This window comes from Bombina bombina, chromosome 1 (assembly GCF_027579735.1).
Source record: "Bombina bombina isolate aBomBom1 chromosome 1, aBomBom1.pri, whole genome shotgun sequence".
Taxonomy (NCBI): Eukaryota; Metazoa; Chordata; class Amphibia; order Anura; family Bombinatoridae; genus Bombina; species Bombina bombina.
Genome location: NC_069499.1, coordinates 1,225,501,677 through 1,225,521,119, shown reverse-complemented (window position 1 = coordinate 1,225,521,119; position 19,443 = coordinate 1,225,501,677). Strand labels below are relative to the sequence as shown.

The following is a 19,443-nucleotide window of genomic DNA, read 5'->3' as shown; positions in this document are numbered from 1 at the left end:
ACTGTAAATCATATTGCTGAATATTTGTAGCTGCTATTTTAGGTCTCATTGTAATATTTTAAATACAGCTCTGAATGAAAGGTTGGTTTTAAAGTAAATTTGCATGAGCTTTGCATAGCATATTTTAAATAGTTTTTGTTTTAACGCATATAATATTGACTCATATTCTAATTATTACAAATATTTAAGTATCAAAATGCTCATAGTTATTTACTAATAATAAAGAATTCAGATATTCATATTAATTTTGTTGTCTTAGTAGAAGTATATTGATTGTGGGTTCAGTCTAAAGAAAGATTGTTAAATATATTCCTTGCCACATACTCACACATTGTTTGGAGAATACTGCTAAGATTTCTATAAATATACTGACATATTATATGGAGGCATTGCGCGAGATATACTATATCAATATGATAATTATTTATAATATTTGTGGTAAATAGAAATTATTATAGAAGAGAGAAGAAATTTCATATTTCAAATTGATATTTTGAAAATATAAAAGTTTTTTTTTTTGAAAATTGAAATATTGATTTTCGTGTTCAAGATTAATATTAATATTTTGAAATATTATTAAAAATTATTTTTTTTTTGAAAAATTAATAAAAATATTGATTTTTCATATTAAAATAATTAATCAAAAATATTAATTTTTCATATTTCAAAATTAATAAAAATATTAATTTTTTATACTTCAAAATTAATCAAAAATATTAATTTTTCATATTTCAAAATTCATAAAAATATTAATTTTTCATATTTCAAAATTAATCAAAAATATAAATTTTTCATATTTCAAAATTCATAAAAATATAGATTTTTCATATTTCAAGATTAATAAAAATATTAATTTTGTCATATTTCAAAATTGATATTGATATTTTGAAGATATAATTGTTTTTTTCTCCCTCTCTCTTATTGGTCAAAATTGTATTAGCGTTTTATCTTATTAAGTACAACACTAAAATAATGATGTCTTCAGCAAAAAGTAATGCTAGCATTTCTGTGCAAGATGAAATTGTGTCCTCCCCAAGGTCCTCCGTCAATGAAGTGATTCAGAAAAAAACGCTCAAATTAGACGCCATGAATCACATCATGACTAGACTTGATATTGGGGACGATGTCTCCAGGTATATTAATGAGTGAAAAGATAAGGCCAAAGATTTAGGTAAAGATATGTGGTTTGAAGATGGGGAATTATACCAAATGTTACTGCAACTTAATAGATGCACGGAACTTAGGGGGCGTGATGGATTAATTTTCGAAACTTGGCCGATCCTAATGTATTTGAGCTGTGAGATGTCTAACCAAATGGCAGGACAGAACAGACAATTAGGGTGGCTAAGGGATGAAAATAATTAATTACGAGAATTTCAAGATGCCTTTATTCAGGCAAAGACAGAGGTTTTCCATGCTAGCCAAAAGGCTTCTGACTTAGATAAATATAATCAGGAATTAATGGCTGATTTTAAAGCTTTCGAAGAAGAATATAAAAAGTGCCAAGATAAAAATAAAACTTTAAAAGCTAGATATCATGAGGCTGAAAAAGCATACGAACAGGCAATAAATAAATTACAGAGACAAATTAGCAGCTATAAGGACTGGGACAGAAATGAGAGTCAAGATCCCAGGCGGGAGGGTAGACAAAGATACCCAAACTATAGCCCTAATTCAGGCCCAGAGGTAACTTTTACCCCTAGGCAACCACATAACTCTGGGGGACCAGAAAATTATTACACTTCAGATGAAAGGCACTCTAGCTCAAACAATAAGTCCCCAGTAAGATCCAGTGATGTACCAAATAAAGTATATGACACCCCCACAATAATTAAATTCCTAAAGAATACAGTACGCCCATTTTCTAAAGGGGGGTCACTTCCATAATTGACCACTTAGAGGCCTTTGAAAACGCATTATCTATCATGAGTGTTACAAGTGAGCAGTTAAAAATTGAATTTCTACCCTGGGTATTTGAAAGGAAGCATCACAAATTCTTTGCTTCACTAAAGGATATGAATATTCGTTCCTGGAGTGAAACAAAACGACAATGCAGAAAAGAATTCGGACAACATCGCACTAAAACGGCAGCGAGAATAGCTGTATATGGTTTAAAATGTAGTGCGAATCAAAGTCCAATCGAATTCCTTTCTATATTGAAGAATGCATACAGCATGGCTAAAGATGATCCCATATTTGAAGGTTCAGAGTTTGTGAATATATTTTTTGAAGCGCTACCCACACCCATCAAAATCAACTTAGCTAGAGATTTTGAGGAGAACTGTTCATTAGAATGGCTGATCAAAGAGAGTATTAAATGATACTCTATTCAGCAGTCCAGTGAACAGGGGGATAAAAGGGAGAAAAAGCCCAATCCTAAAATAGTGGCCGAAACTAGGGTGTCACCTGAACCCCTAAATTTGGAGTCTAAAAAGAAAACCTATGCAGAAGTGGCCAGAGAAAATGGGCCATCTCCACAGAGCTTTAACTCTACCCCTCCCCCAACACGGGATGAGGCGCAGAGAGACTATAGCCAAAGCGGGGGACATACTCAGGTGAATAATTACGCCCAAAGAGAATACCCACAGAATAATGGGTACCCCCGCAAAGGTAGATACAATAGACGGCAAAGGTATTCTCAGGATAACCAGACACCCCATGTAAATAATACTCCCCAAAATAATAATGCTGAACAAATTGCACCCCAGGCACAACCACGCCAGGATAGAAATAGCAGCTCTAATCCTGAGGGGAACCAATGGTCCAAGAATCATTATTATAGGGCATCAAGAGATAGGCCCAGGAGTAGGGGTAACTTGTACAATCAAGTAGATCAGCTTAGTACCCAGCTAATTCGGTTAAGCGAACAAGTCGCTAATATGAGTGAAAAACTTACGGCTCAGCAACCGAACAATACTTTTTTACGGGTACAGCCAGTGGTCAGCAGTGGACCACAGGCACAGTCATAAATACTGCAGTATCACTTGAAGGGGAGGGGAGAGATATACAAAATGTAATAATAAATGTCAATGATACTAATCATGTTCTCTCCCCACAGACCGGAAACGGACGATTTAGCCGTGATGACAAGCAACCTCATCCGGGAAATATTAACAAATCCCTTCCTTTGCAGCACTCTCTTAACCTTATTTCCACAGATGCAGTACAAAAGAATCCAGCCGACCCTGTCATAGAGGAAACAGGTAGGTATGAAGTTTCCTCTGCACGGGAAAACATGGCGAATTCAGGTAACACATGGCGAAGCCCACAGATGTATGATAACGCCAACTTTATGTGTAAAATGGTAGAAAATGCAGGAAGGTATTATGTATTAGTTGAGCTGCAAGATTCAGTCTCCAACCCTATCATGGGATTAATTGACACCGGATCTCAGGCAACTATTTTAGCCCACAGGTACTACACACAGCTAAATGAGCTAACACCCCACAAACCTAAAATAAAAGAATTTGACGGTTCTCTAATAGGAGTTGGGGGTGATTCTCTAAAAGTCTACGGTACGGCCTGGTTAAAATTTAAATTGGGGAACAGGGTCATAAGACACCCTGTCATTATAGTGGATCTGCCAACTGATCGTTTAATTATTGGTAGTGATCTCCTGAAGCGATTAAGCACCATAATTGATTGCATAAATAATGTAATTTGGTCACAAGTTAAAAGGCCTATAGATTATGAAAAATCTGGTATATCTCGCACCCGACATAGCTGTCACGTGGTGGAAGAGAAACCAGATGCTGTGAAGATTCATTTCAGGAATAACTCTGTACCTGAAATCACAATTCTACAAATAGATGATCAGACTCCTTTAAGTGGTTCTGATGGTAATACTTTTAAAATTTCGCCTGGAAAGATAGCGAATATTTCCCTAGATGGGGATGTATTAACCATATCACTCCACAAGGGGGATCATAAAATCCCTAAGGGGGGAGGCCACGCTCAATACCTCACAGGGATTGAGAGAGTTAAAGAGGATCTATTTATCCCTATACAAGTGCATGACCTTGGTAAAACCAAGTATGCTAAATTAAACTTAAAACAGGAAGCTAGCTATATAAGCAAAGGTTTATTAGCGCAAATAGCTGAACCTAAAGTGATTAAATATCTTTCTCCCCAAGACCACTGTGTCCACAACCTGGATGACAGGTTTGAAAGCTATAACATCACAGCTAAGTGCTTATTATCTATCTCTATAGGAAATAAGTCAGTGAAACACCTGTTTTTAGTTTTAAATACTCCCCATAATCAAATATACATTGGAAATGATATCTTACATAGATATGCCATACAAATAGATTTGATTAATTCTTGCCTCTGGAGCAGGTTAAAGGGGGACCCTGAAGTATTTCAAGATGAAAATGCAGCCCTGAAATCAAACCAGCAATTGCCATATGCTGTGAATATGCAGGTGTCTAGCGATGTTATAATTCCTGCTGTGGCTGATAAATTTCTTTTATCCTTACAAGTAAAGAGAGGTCAGATATTAAAAACTTCTGAAACACTAATTTGTCTCTCCCATAGAATACAAAATCTGGGTGTTACAGTAACCTACACTCCTATGGTGAATATTGGAACTGCTCCAATACATATTATTGTGCATAACATAACCCCACAGGATATAACATTATCCAAGGGAAGTACCATAGGATATGCACTGGAATCAAGTTATTACACTTTTGGATTCCAGAATAATGTAATTGGGTTAATACCTGAAGGATACCTAACTGAAGAACAATTAATAGAACAATCCTTTGCATCTATGCCAGAGGGTCTATTTAATGTTTAGTCTATTTATCCCTTCAGCTCAGAGGAAGGCATCTGTAAAATTGAAGAAGCCTCTCTAGTGTTTGATCAGCCAATCAAACAACAAGATTACCCCAATACCCAGAGTCATGGGAGCAATGTAAATTATAATCAAGGGGATCTCACCTCTAGGTTGGAAGAAGCCTATGAAATAGGACAGCCTGAAATCTTTCCAGGATTTCAGCAAATAGTCGAAGAGCAAATATCCTTAGCTAATGGCTGTTCCAGCGAAGATGAACGCCAACTGCTGCGAGAACTCCTGATGGAGTACAAGGATATTTTTGCTAAGGATTCTTATGACTGTGGTACTACAGACTTACACATTGCAAGAATACAAACAGATCCCAATGCACCACCTGTATTTGTCAAACAATACAGACTTCCCTTAGCCTCATATGATTCTCTTGCAGAGATCATAAGGAATTTGGAAGAAAGAGGTATTATACGACAGGTGCACAGCTCTTATAATAATCCTATTCTAGGTGTCCTTAAGCCCAATGGACAATGGCGTTTGTGTGCTGATTTAAGACAGCTAAACAAACGAGTGTACATGTCTGGTTGGCCTGTACCATACATTGACCAGTGCCTAGCACAAATGCAGGGATCAAAAATTTTCACTGCCATTGATTGTGCACAGGGATATTGGACCATAAAGGTACACGAAGAGGACCAATATAAGCTAGCATTCTCCTTCCAAAAGGTCCAATATGCATTTCAAAGACTTCCCTTTGGATACATAAATTCTGGACATGAATTTGCTGTATTCATGCATAAGGCTATGCCTGATGCACTGGAAAGGGGGACCTTATCTTATGTTGATGATGTTTTAATCAAAAGCACAGACTTTGAAAAACACATCGCAGAGCTTAAACACATCTTCAGCCAACTTAAAAGGGCAGGTGTCAAATTATCCCTACAAAAAGCTCAATGGTGCCGCACTTGGGACATGAAGTTACTTCTGAAGGATTAAATCCCCAGAAGAAAAAGGTGGAAGCTATAGTGAATTCTAAAAACCCAACTAACTTAAAGGAATTGAGATCATTCCTGGGTATGACAAATTATTCTCGCAAATTCATTGATAATTATGCGGAATTAGCTAAACCACTGCTACTTCTTCTAAAGAAAGATGTGAAATGGCACTGGAGTGAGTCTCAAGAGACAGCCATCAGAGAGCTGAAGAGAAAACTCACTCAAGCACCTTGCCTAGCATACCCTGAGGGAGGTAAACCTTTCTTCTTAGAAACAGGTTACACAGATGTAAGCATGAGTGCTGTTTTATACCAAAAGCATGATAATTTAAACAAAGCCATTGCTTATGCGAGCAAAAATCTATCCCCAGTAGAAATAAAATTTAGCCATTGCGAAAAAGCCCTCTTATCTACTGTATGGGCTCTACAAAATTTCCGCAGCTACATACAGGGCGAAAAGATTATTGTAGAAACGGCCCACCAGCCTTTGCTATATTTGCAAAGTGAGAGAATAAGAGATGGGAATTTATCAAATAGCCGCATAACAGCGTGGACTCTTTCCTTACAAGGCTGGCCATTAGGAATTCGCTACAAGCAGAATAAAAAGAATCCAGTCGCACAGGGACTTGCCGAGCTCCACGACTGTACTGCTAGAGATCCTGGGGAAGAATTATCAGAAGATGATTTTCTGGAGGAACAATTGCTTTCCCCATATAAAATGTACAATGAGGAAAATTGCCAAACATTACCTTGGGTGTATGTTGATGGTTGTTCTTACCATGCCACTATAGATAATGAGCGCAGATTAGTCGCTGGCATTGGTATAACCTGGGCAAATGGATTCACAAATATAGCTATAGGTTTCAACATTGGACCAAGATCCAGTCAAGTTGCAGAACTAACTGCTCTTTTCAAAACCATTGAAATGGCTATTAAACATGGTATTCAGGAATTTGTGATCATAACTGACTCAAATTATGTGCGTGACAGTTTTGTTGAATACCTGCAAACTTGGAAAAGAAATGGCATGCAGAAAAGCAATGACAAGCCAGTCAAGCATGGCAAGTTGTTCTGCGAGATAGATAATCTGGTGGTATCCAATGATTTAACCATACACTGGAAAAAGAACAAGGGTCATTCCAGAGTTCTAGCTCCTGATAAGGAAGGCAATGATCTTGCGGATTCATTAGCGAAACAAGGAGCCATAACTGGAGAACTCCTTAATATTGACCATTTAATGGGTGCAATTCAGGTAGAAGCCATCACCAGAAACCAGGCAAAACAACAGAGTGAGCCTAATTTGGTACAATGGAGTCAGGATTCTCCTAGTGAGGACCTGATCACTAGTCAAAAAGAAGACCCCATTGTAGATATCTTCTATAAAAACATAGAAGATCCTGAAAGCAACCCCATCTCAAAAGATGATTGTATTGGCAAAGAAGATCTTAGAATCTTAATAAAATCTAAAACACAATTCAAGTTACAGGATGGTTTGTTGATTAGAACCTCCAAAACTGGCATTCAGCAATGGGTAGTACCCACCAAGTTCAGAGGTCTAATGTTTCAACATGCCCATGATGCTCCCACATCTGGTCATCGTGGTGCCAAACTCACGTACGAAATATTGCGTGACTACGCTTTTTGGCCACACATGTTGAAAGATGTTCAAACCTACTGTAAAGTTTGTTTAATCTGTCCACAGTTCCAACCCATGGCGCCAACGTATAGAGCACCATTGCAGAAAAGGGGGATGGTAATGCCATGGTCAGATATACAAATTGATTTTATTGGTCCAGTAACAAGGTCATCAAGAGGTAACAAATACATGTTAACAGTGACATGCCTGTTCACTAAATGGGTAGAGTGCATTAGTGCACCTAACAATAGTGCTGAAACATGTGCAGCGTTGCTCATCAACCATGTATTTTCCAGATTTGGTTTGCCCCAAAGAATCGAGTCAGATCGGGGGACCCACTTCACTAGCGAAGTGATGACCAAAATGTAGAAGATACTAGGGGTTAAAAGAAAGCTCCATATTGCTTATAGAGCTGCCTCAAGTGGTGGTGTAGAGCGTTACAACCAATCCATTGTTAAAATCCTCAAAAAGTTTGTGAGTGAAATGGGTAAAGACTGGGATGTAAAACTACCTCTAGTCTTAATGGCATTGAGAGCAACTCCAAGTAGTGCGACCAAGATGTCACCTTTTGAACTGATGACTGGTAGAAGAATGGTTCTACCTCAGCATCTGCTGTACCGTACATCAGACCAAAACTTGATAAATGCTGCCAATACACATCAATATGTGGAGAACCTAAGAATGCACCTGCAATATGCCTTTGCATTTGCTCAAAGGAATTTAGAAAGAGCCGCAACTGCCACTAAAACCTATTATGATCTCAAAACATCCAAAAAGGAATATGAAATAAATGATAAAGTTTATCTTTATAACTTTGGAAGAGATCAGGTTAGGGAGAAGAAATGTCTTCCCTCATGGAAAGGTCCTTTTGTCATTACTGACAAAATATCTCCAGTGGCCTATAAGATACGGATCCCCAAAAATGAAAGTTTCATAGATAAATCTGTCCATATCAATCAATTGTGGGCATGTCATCCCAGATCCCAACTATAAGTCATAGAGGGAGAATGAAGTGTCATATCCCCAAATGAACTAAAGACATACTGTAGTTTAAAGATGCCTAACTGATAAACATGAAGGCTAAAAATAACAAACTTTCTACATAAGAGACTGTCTATGATGTATATGGCCAACATCCTCACCGAGTACCACTGACTTTGATCCAATTCAAACACGTGTCCTACATATATTTGAATTTGAAAGGGGGATTTATGTCAGAGTATATGAATATTATGATGAATATTACATATGTATACATATATATGTATATATATATGTATATTTTATACACTGTATATGTTAGATGAGACCTCAGGATTAATTGAACATGAGTTTGTTGAACACAGCTTCTAATCCACTGTGGGTCCCAACCCCCTACCAGATGGGTTAGCTGGGTGAATACACGTTTATTAGGATTGAAAATCAGCATAGCTTTTGAAGCACAACCTCCTGTGGTGTAAAACACACAAACATTTTTTTTTCCTAAAGGAACTAACTCAGTGACCCTATTCATTTGACTATATATGCAGAGTTTTATAACTCCAAGACATTTGGTGATGAGAGAAAAGAATGTGCTCGGAAGCCCTGTGGAATTTGTCACCTAAATCTTTGTGGATTCAAAATGGATCAAAGAGGAATGCAAGCAGGCAGAACTATTGGAAATGTGAAATAGGCTGAAATTGTGTAAATGCATATGTGACAGATGTTTAGGTGCCATTGATTTCAGAATAATTAGCAGCATAATTCTTTTAATAAAAAAAAAAAACATGATGTTTCATATCAAAACGATCAGGGAATTGATCTGATGCTGCTCCATCTATGATTAATATTGGGAAAGATTAATACAAGAAATTATGGCAGTTATTAGTTTAAAGAAATATTTCACTGTCTAAAATTTTTTAGAAATGTTAAGGATGAATTTGTTTTGTGCTGTCTGCTACCACCTAAGGGCCAATACCGGTATAGCAGTTAAAGAATTTAGCTGTTAAAAAAAAAAAGATGCGTTTCCGTGGTGACCGAGGGCCAATCCAAATAGACATCCCACCTAACCAATGGGATGGTCAGATCTCGTAGGGCCACTCCCATGGTTTCATAAATGAGTGAAAAAGTTATTTAAGTAAATGCAGGAAGAGAAGTGAGGACAGATTTTGCTGACTTGAATGATATACTGCTGGGCGTCCAAAAAACAGTCATTCTGAACAAGCTGATCTACCTTTTTCTCAGTGATTGCAAAAATGTACTTATATATTTTCTGAGATGAAACAAGGAATCCTTGGTAACTGAACTATCAATTTTGGTAACGTATATATATATAAAAAGAAAGAGGGCAGTCTGCATTTTACTAGTATTCAGCCTGTGTATGGTTAAACAAATCCTTGCTGCTAAATTATTTTATCTGTACAACTATAGAGTGATAACTCAGAATTGGGTTTTTACATAAATAATATATACAATTTCTGATGTTTTAATAGAAGTGTATATTGTACTATTGTTTAAATTAGCACTGTAAATCATATTGCTGAATATTTGTAGCTGCTATTTTAGGTCTCATTGTAATATTTTAAATACAGCTCTGATTGAAAGGTTGGTTTTAAAGTAAATTTGCATGAGCTTTGCATAGCATATTTTAAATAGTTTTTGTTTTAACGCATATGATATTGACTCATATTCTAATTATTACAAATATTTAAGTATCAACATGCTCATAGTTATTTACTAATAATAAAGAATTCAGATATTCATATTAATTTTGTTGTCTTAGTAGAAGTATATTGATTGTGGGTTCAGTCTAAAGAAAGATTGTTAAATATATTCCCTGCCATATACTCACACATTGTTTGGAGAATACTGCTAAGATTTCTATAAATATACTGTCACCATGGGTGCCAGACCGCACGTCTTGTAATTCTCTGTCTGGGAAATTATATATCTATCAAATCTATCTATTTATCTATCAAATCTATCTAACTATCAATCATATCTATCAAATGTATATTGCATCTATTGATCTATGTAATCTATGTATCTATCTATCTATCTATCTATCTATCAAATCTATCTATCTCGTGGCCAGACTGTTTTGTGACAGCCACTTGTGTTTCGGCCAAATGGCCGTCAGCCAAATGGCCGTCGGCTAAAAGTCCGGCCACGATTGCACGCGCACTGCCCCAAATTTGAAGTAGGAGGACCGACCAAGCATCTTTTTCCATCTCCCGGTTCCTAAAATCCATGCCATATACACGTCCCCTGGCGCAGCAAATGCCTCTGGGAACCTTACCATGGGTCACAGACCGCATGTCTTGTAATTCTCTGTCTGGGAAATTATATATTTATCAAATCTATCTATTTATCTATCAAATCTATCTAACTATCAATCGTATTTATCAAATTTATATTGCATCTATTGATCTATGTAATCTATGTATCTATCTATCTATCAAATCTATCTATCTCGTGGCCGGACTGTTTTGTGACAGCCACTTGTGTTTCGGCCAAATGTCCGTCGGCCAAATGGCCGTCGGCTAAAAGTCCGGCCACGATTGCATGCGCACTGTCCCAAATTTGAAGTAGGAGGAACGACCAAGCATCTTTTTCCATCTCCCGGTTCCTAAAATCCATGCCATATACACCTCTCCTGGCGCCGCGACTGCCTCTGGGAACCTTACCATGGGTCCCAGCCCGCACGTCTTGTAATTCTCTGTCTGGGAAATTATATATCTATCAAATCTATCTATTTATCTATCAAATCTATCTAACTATCAATCGTATCTATAAAATGTATATTGCATCTATTGATCTATGTAATCTATGTATCTATCTATCTATCTATCTATCTATCAAATCTATCTATCTCGTGGCCGGACTGTTTTGTGACAGCCACTTGTGTTTCGGCCAAATGTCCGTCGTACAAATGACCGTTGGCCAAATGGCCGTCGGCTAAAAGTCCGGCCATGATTGCACGCGCAGTGCCCCAAATTTGAAGTAGGAGGACTGACCAAGCATCTTTTTCCATCTCCCGGTTCCTAAAATCCATGTCATATACACGTCCCCTGGCACAGCAACTGCCTCTGGGAACCTTACCATGGGTCCCAGACTGCACGTCTTGTAATTCTCTGTCTGGGAAATTATATATCTATCAAATCTATCTATTTATCTATCAAATTTATCTAACTATCAATCGTATCTATCAAATGTATATTGCATCTATTGATCTATGTAATCTATGTATCTATCTATCAAATCTATCTATCTCGTGGCCGGACTGTTTTGTGACAGCCACTTGTGTTTCGGCCAAATGTCCGTCGGCCAAATGTCCGTCAGCCAAATGGCCGTCGGCTAAAAGTCCGGCCACGATTGCACGCGCAGTGACCCAAATTTGAAGTAGGAGGACCGACCAAGAATCTTTTTCCATCTCCCGGTTCCTAAAATCCATGCCATATACACGTCCCCTGGTGCAGCAACTGCCTCTGGGAACCTTACCATGGGTCCCAGACCGCACGTCTTGTAATTCTCTGTCTGGGAAATTATATATCTATCAAATCTATCTATTTTTCTATCAAATCTATCTAACTATCAATCGTATCTATCAAATGTATATTGCATCTATTGATCTATGTAATCTATGTATCTATCTATCAAATCTATCTATCTCGTGGCCGGACTGTTTTGTGACAGCCACTTGTGTTTCGGCCAAATGTCCATCGGACAAATGTCCGTCAGCCAAATGGCCGTCGGCTAAAAGTCCGGCCACGATTGCATGCGCAGTGCCCCAAATTTGAAGTAGAAGGACCGACCAAGCATCTTTTTCCATCTCCCGGTTCCTAAAATCCATGCCATATACACGTCCCCTGGCGCAGCAACTGCCTCTGGGAACCTTACCATGGGTCCCAGGCCGCACGTCTTGTAATTCTCTGTCTGGGAAATTATATATCTATCAAATCTATCTATTTATCTATCAAATCTATCTAACTATCAATCGTATCTATCAAATGTATATTGAATCTATTGATCTATGTAATCTATGTATCTATCTATCAAATCAATCTATCTCATGGCCGGACTGTTTTGTGACAGCCACTTGTGTTTCGACCAAATGTCCGTCGGACAAATGGCCATCGGCTAAAAGTCCGGCCACAATTGCACGTGCAGTGACCCAAATTTGAAGTAGGAGGACCGACCAAGCATCTTTTTCCATCTCCCGGTTCCTAAAATCCATGCCATATACACGTCCCCTGGCGCAGCAACTGCCTCTGGGAACCTTACCATGGGTCCCAGACGGCATGTCTTGTAATTCTCTGTCTGGGAAATTATATATCTGTCAAATCTATCTATTTATCTATCAAATCTATCTAACTATCAATCGTATCTATCAAATGTATATTGCATCTATTGATCTATGTAATCTATGTATCTATCTATCAAATCTATCTATCTCGTGGCCGGACTGTTTTGTGACAGCCACTTGTGTTTCGGCCAAATGTCCGTTGGACAAATGTCCATCGGCCAAATGGCTGTCGGCTAAAAGTCCGGCCACGACTGCACGCGCAGTGCCCCAAATTTGAAGTAGGAGGACCGACCAAGCATCTTTTTTCATCTCCCGGTTCCTAAAATCTATGCCATATACACCTCCCCCGATAGGGGGAGTAACAGGTATTAAACTGATCAGAATAGTACTACTTAACACACCACTCATATCTGGTGCCACAGTAGATTGCACGCACAGTGCCCCAAATTTGAAGTAGGAGGACCGACCAAGCATCTTTTTCCATCTCCCGGTTCCTAAAATCCATGCCATATACACCTCCCCCGATAGGGGGAGTAACAGGTATTAAACTGATCAGAATAGTACTACTTAATACACCACTCATATCTGGTGCCACAGTAGATTGCACGCGCAGTGCCCCAAATTTGAAGTAGGAGGACCGACCAAGCATCTTTTTCCATCTCCCGGTTCCTAAAATCCAGGCCATATACACGTCCCCTGGTGCCACAACTGCCTCTGGGAACCTTACCATGGGTCACAGACCACACTTCTTGTAATTCTCTGTCTGTTAAATTATATATCTATCAAATCTATCTATTTATCTATCAAATCAATCTAACTATCAATCGTATCTATCAAATGTATATTGCATCTATTGATCTATGTAATCTATGTATCTATCTATCAAATCTATCTATCTCGTGGCCGGACTGTTTTGTGACAGCCACTTGTGTTTCGGCCAAATGTCCGTCGGCCAAATGGCCGTCGGCTAAAAGTCCGGCCACGATTGCACGCGCACTGCCCCAAATTTGAAGTAGGAGGACCGACCAAGCGTCTTTTTCCATCTCCCGGTTCCTAAAATCCATGCCATATACACCTCCCCCGATAGGGGGAGTAACAGGTATTAAACTGATCAGAATAGTACTACTTAACACACCACTCATATCTGGTGCCACAGTAGATTGCACATGCAGTGCCCCAAATTTGAAGTAGGAGGACCAACCAAGCATCTTTTTCCATCTCCCGGTTCCTAAAATCCATGCCATATACATCTCCCCTGGCGCCGCAACTGCCTCTTGGAACCTTACCATGGGTCCCAGACCGCACGTCTTGTAATTCTCTGTCTGGGAAATTACATATCTATCAAATCTATCTATTTATCTATCAAATCTATCTAACTATCAATTGTATCTATCAAATGTATATTGCATCTATTGATCTATGTAATCTATGTATCTATCTATTAAATCTATCTATCTCGTGGTTGTGCAAATGGACTGTTTGCAGTTGTTTGCGGTGCGTTACACAGGGAGTTTGATCTGTCACTGTGAAGCGGGCGTAACCCTTACAGTACCTGATCGATACAACATCATACCTGATGTTAGACCGCAGCATCCACGACAGAAAATGGGTGAGATCAATCCAATGTTCTTGTGATACTTAGCTTTTACCTGACTTTCAGGGGATTTCAATCCTAATCTTATAATGCTATAAGTTCTATGTTTAATAATGTTGTTGCACTATGCCTTTTATTTTCTTAGATAAATTACCCATGTGCCTTCACAGACTCATTACCTACCAAAATCTGGGGCGCACTAGCCCCTTGTAGGAACTTTACACTAACAGTATGAGCCATAACACTAGGTTACAATTTTTTTTATCTAATTACCACCCTTGCTATTACAAGCAGGGGCTACCTGTTAGATTACCATTTGTTTAAAAATGTTTCATTTGTTGTTATTGTTTATTGTTATACTGTTCTACCATGCATTGTTATTCCATGTAATATTTCTTCACAAAGCATTCAAATTGTGTCACATATTCGATCATGACTTCTCACTGGAGATCTTTTACACTTATCCTATAATACATTGACACAATGGGGGGTAGTTATCAAGCCGTCTACTTTTCTGCCTTCGCCGGCCCAATACGCTCGCCTAAGCTCGCCTACCTTCGCCGCCGCGGACCTTGAATACATTCGCCTAAGTTATCAAATAAAGCTGTCATTTGCTTTATTGCTAGCCTGTCACTAAGCACTCACACTAAACTACACTGTTCTATCCCTATACCGGCGCCCCCGGAGCCTCCCGCAACTCAATTAAGTTACTAACCCCTAAACCGCCGCTCCTAGACCCTGCCGCAAGTCTTATAAATGTATTAACCCCTAAACCGCCGCTCCTAGAGCCTGCCGCAACTCTGATAAATGTATTAACCCCTAAACCGCCGCTCCCCTGAACCCGCCGCAACCTATATTAAACCTATTAACCCCTATCCTGCCCCCCTACACCGTCGTCACCTATAATAAATTTATTAACCCCTATCCTGCCCCCCCTACACCGTCGTCACCTATAATAAATTTATTAACCCCTATCCTGCCCCCCCTACACCGTCGTCACCTATAATAAATGTATTAACCCCAATCCTGCCCCCCTACACTGTCGTCACCTATAATAAATTTATTAACCCCTATCCTGCCCCCCACTACACCGCTGCCACTGTAATAAAATTATTAACCCTAACCCTAACGCCCCCCTAACTTAAATATTAATTAAATAAATCTAAATAATATTTTTATTATTAACTAAATTAATCCTATTTAAAACTAAATACTTACCTTTAAAATAAACCCTAATATAGCTACAATATAAATAATAATTATATTCTAGCTATCTTAGGATTTATTTTTATTTTACAGGCAACTTTCAATTTATTTTAACTAGGTACAATAGCTATTAAATAGTTATTAACTATTTAATAGCTTACCTAGCTAAAATAAACTGAAATTTACCTGTAAAATAAATCCTAACCTAAGTTATAATTACACCTAACACTACACTATACTTTAATAAATTATTCCTATTTAAAACTAAATACTTACCTGTAAAATAAACCCTTATATAGCTACAATATAAATAATAATTATATTGTAGCTATCTTAGGATTTATATTTATTTTACAGGTAACTTTGTATTTATTTTAGCTAGTTAGAATAGTTATTAAATAGTTATTAACTATTTAATAACTACCTAGCTAAAAGAAATACAAAATTACCTGTAAAATAAATCCTAACCTAAGTTACAATTAAACCTAATACTACACTATCATTAAATTAATTAAATAAACTACCTACAAATAACTACAATTAAATACAATTACATAAACTAACTAAAGTACAAAAAATAAAAAAGCTAAGTTACAAAAAATAAAAAAATAAGTTACAAACATTTTAAAAATATTACAACAATTTTAAGCTACTTACACCTAATCTAAGCCCCCTAATAAAATAACAAACCCCCCCAAAATAAAAAAATGCCCTACCCTATTCTAAATTAAATAAAGTTCAAAGCTCTTTTACCTTACCAGCCCTTAAAAGGGCCATTTGTGGGGGCATGCCCCAAAAAGTTCAGCTCTTTTGCCTGTAAAAGAAAAATACACCCCCCCCCCAACATTAAAACCCACCACCCACATACCCCTAATCTAACCCAAACCCCCCTTACAAAAACCTAACACTAATCCCCTGAAGATCATCCTACCTTGAGTCGTCTTCACTCAGCCGAGCAGCGATGGAACCGAAGTGGACATCCGGAGCAGAAGAAGTTAATCCTCCAAGCGGCGCTGAAGAAATCTTCCATCCGATGAAGTCATCATCCAGGCGGCGCTGAAGAAGTCTTCGATCCGGGCGATGTCATCTTCCAAGAGGCGCTGAAGAGGTCTTCTATCCAGGCGATGTCATCTTCCAAGCCGGGTCTTGAATCTTCCTCCCGCCGACGCGGAACCTCCTTCTTCACCGACGGACTACGACGAATGAAGGCTCCTTTAAGGGACGTCATCCAAGATGGCGTCCCCTCAATTCCGATTGGCTGATAGGATTCTATCAGCCAATCGGAATTAAGATAGGAAAAATCTGTTCCGATCAGCCAATAGAATGCGAGCTCAATCTGATTGGCTGATTCCATCAGCTTGGAGGATTAACTTCTTCTGCTCCGGATGTCCACTTCGGTTCCATCGCTGCTCGGCTGAGTGAAGACGACTCAAAGTAGGATGATCTTCAGGGGATTAGTGTTAGGTTTTTGTAAGGGGGGTTTGGGTTAGATTAGGGGTATGTGGGTGGTGGGTTTTAATGTTGGGGGGGGGTTGTATTTTTCTTTTACAGGCAAAAGAGCTGAACTTTTTGGGGCATGCCCCCACAAATGGCCCTTTTAAGGGCTGGTAAGGTAAAAGAGCTTTGAACTTTATTTAATTTAGAATAGGGTAGGGCATTTTTTTATTTTGGGGGGGGGTTTGTTATTTTATTAGGGGACTTAGATTAGGTGTAAGTAGCTTAAAATTGTTGTAATATTTTTAAAATGTTTGTAACTTATTTTTTTTTATTTTTTGTAACTTAGCTTTTTTTATTTTTTGTACTTTAGTTAGTTTATGTAATTGTATTTAATTGTAGTTATTTGTAGGTAGTTTATTTAATTAATTTAATGATAGTGTAGTTTTAGGTGTTTAATTGTAACTTAGGTTAGGATTTATTTTACAGGTAATTTTGTATTTCTTTTAGCTAGGTAGTTATTAAATAGTTAATAACTATTTCATAACTATTCTACCTAGCTAAAATAAATACAAAGTTACCTGTAAAATAAATATAAATCCTAAGATAGCTACAATATAATTATTATTTATATTGTAGCTATATTAGGGTTTATTTTACAGGTAAGTATTTAGTTTTAAATAGGAATAATTTTTTAAAGTATAGTGTAGTGTTAGGTGTAATTGTAACTTAGGTTAGGATTTATTTTACAGGTAAAATTCAGTTTATTTTAGCTAAGTAACTATTAAATAGTTAATAACTATTTAATAGCTATTGTACCTAGTTAAAATAAATTGAAAGTTGCCTGTAAAATAAAAATAAATCCTAAGATAGCTAGAATATAAATATTATTTATATTGTAGCTATATTAGGGTTTATTTTAAAGGTATTTAGTTTTAAATAGGATTAATTTAGTTAATAATAAAAATATTATTTAGATTTATTTAATTAATATTTAAGTTAGGGGGGCGTTAGGGTTAGTGTTAGACTTAGGTTTAGGGGTTAATAATTTTATTACAGTGGCAGCGGCGTAGTGGGGGGCAGGATAGGGGTTAATAAATTTATTAGAGGTGGCGACGGTGTAGGGGGGGCAGATTAGGGGTTAATAAATTTATTATAGGTGGCGACGGTGTAGGGGGGGCAGGATAGGGGTTAATACATTTAATATAGGTTGCGGCGGGTTCAGGGAGCAGCGGTTTAGGGGTTAATACATTTATTATAGTTGCGGTGGGCTCCGGGAGCAGCGGTTTAGGGGTTAATATGTATAGAGTAGCTTGCGGTGGGCTCCGGGAGCGGCGGTTTTGGGGGTAATAACTTTATTTAGTTGCGGCGATGTAGGGGGGGGGCAGATTAGTGGTGTTTAGACTCGGGGTACATGTTAGGGTGTTAGGTGCAGACAGCTCCCATAGAAATCAATGGGATGTCTGTCAGCAGCGAACTTGTACTTTCGCTATGGTCAGACTCCCATTGATTCCTATGGGATCCGCCACCTCCAGGGGTGGCGGTTTGAAAACCAGGTACGCTGGGCCGTAAAAGTGCCGAGCGTACCTGCTAGTCATTTGATAACTAGCAAAAGTAGTGAGATTGTGCCGCACTTGTGTGCGGAACATCTGGAGTGACGTAAGAATCGATCTGTGTCGGACTGAGTCTGGCGGATCAAAGCTTACGTCACAAAATTCTACTTTTGCCAGTCTCGAGCCTTTGATAACTAAGGCGAATCAGCCTCGCCACAAATACGCTGCGGAATTCCAGCGTATTTGAGGTTGACGGCTTGATAACTACCCCCCAATGACTCAAAAGACTCCCGACCAGTTATTTACCTTACTCACAATTAATGTCAAGGGCTTAAATTCTCCTTTTAAAAGGTCCAAAGCGTTCCACGACCTACATCATAAGAATAGCAGCATACTGTTTCTGCAGGAAACCCATTTTAAACAGGGCAATGAACCTAAATACTTTTCACCATATTACCCAAATCACTTTCATAGCAGTAACACTAAAAAAAAAAAAGACGAGGAAGGGAGATACTTGGGAGTACATGGTCTCCTATATGGGAAATCAATTACGCTTGTAAACATTTACGCTCCAAACACGAACCAAGCCGCCTTCTTCAAACGCACTACTAATTCCATACTTATGTACTTGCAGGACCCACTTTACTGGCAGGTGACTTTAACCTCCCGCTAGATCCAAAACTGGACAGTTCCAAACTGGACAGTTCTGGCCAAACCTTAAAGCTTCCGCGCACTACACTACACTCGGTTTGGAACAATTTGTCGCTACTCACCCTACATGACACATGGCGGCACTTACATCCACAAAAACACGATTACACATTTTTTTCTAACCCAAACAAATCCTATTCCAGACTCGATTATATTATGACTGACAACTTGTCCCTACTGAATCTACGCCACTCTCGTATTATCCCCATTAGTTGGTCAGACCACTCAGCCATTAGTAG

At 38.2% G+C, this 19,443-nt stretch overlaps 1 protein-coding gene across 1 annotated transcript in view; it reads right to left on the bottom strand.

Annotated features, from left to right (window-relative positions):
- The window catches only part of LOC128647704 (cytochrome P450 2J6), a 171,819-nt gene that overhangs the window by 74,562 nt on the left and 77,814 nt on the right, over positions 1–19,443 (bottom strand). The window lies entirely within an intron of this gene.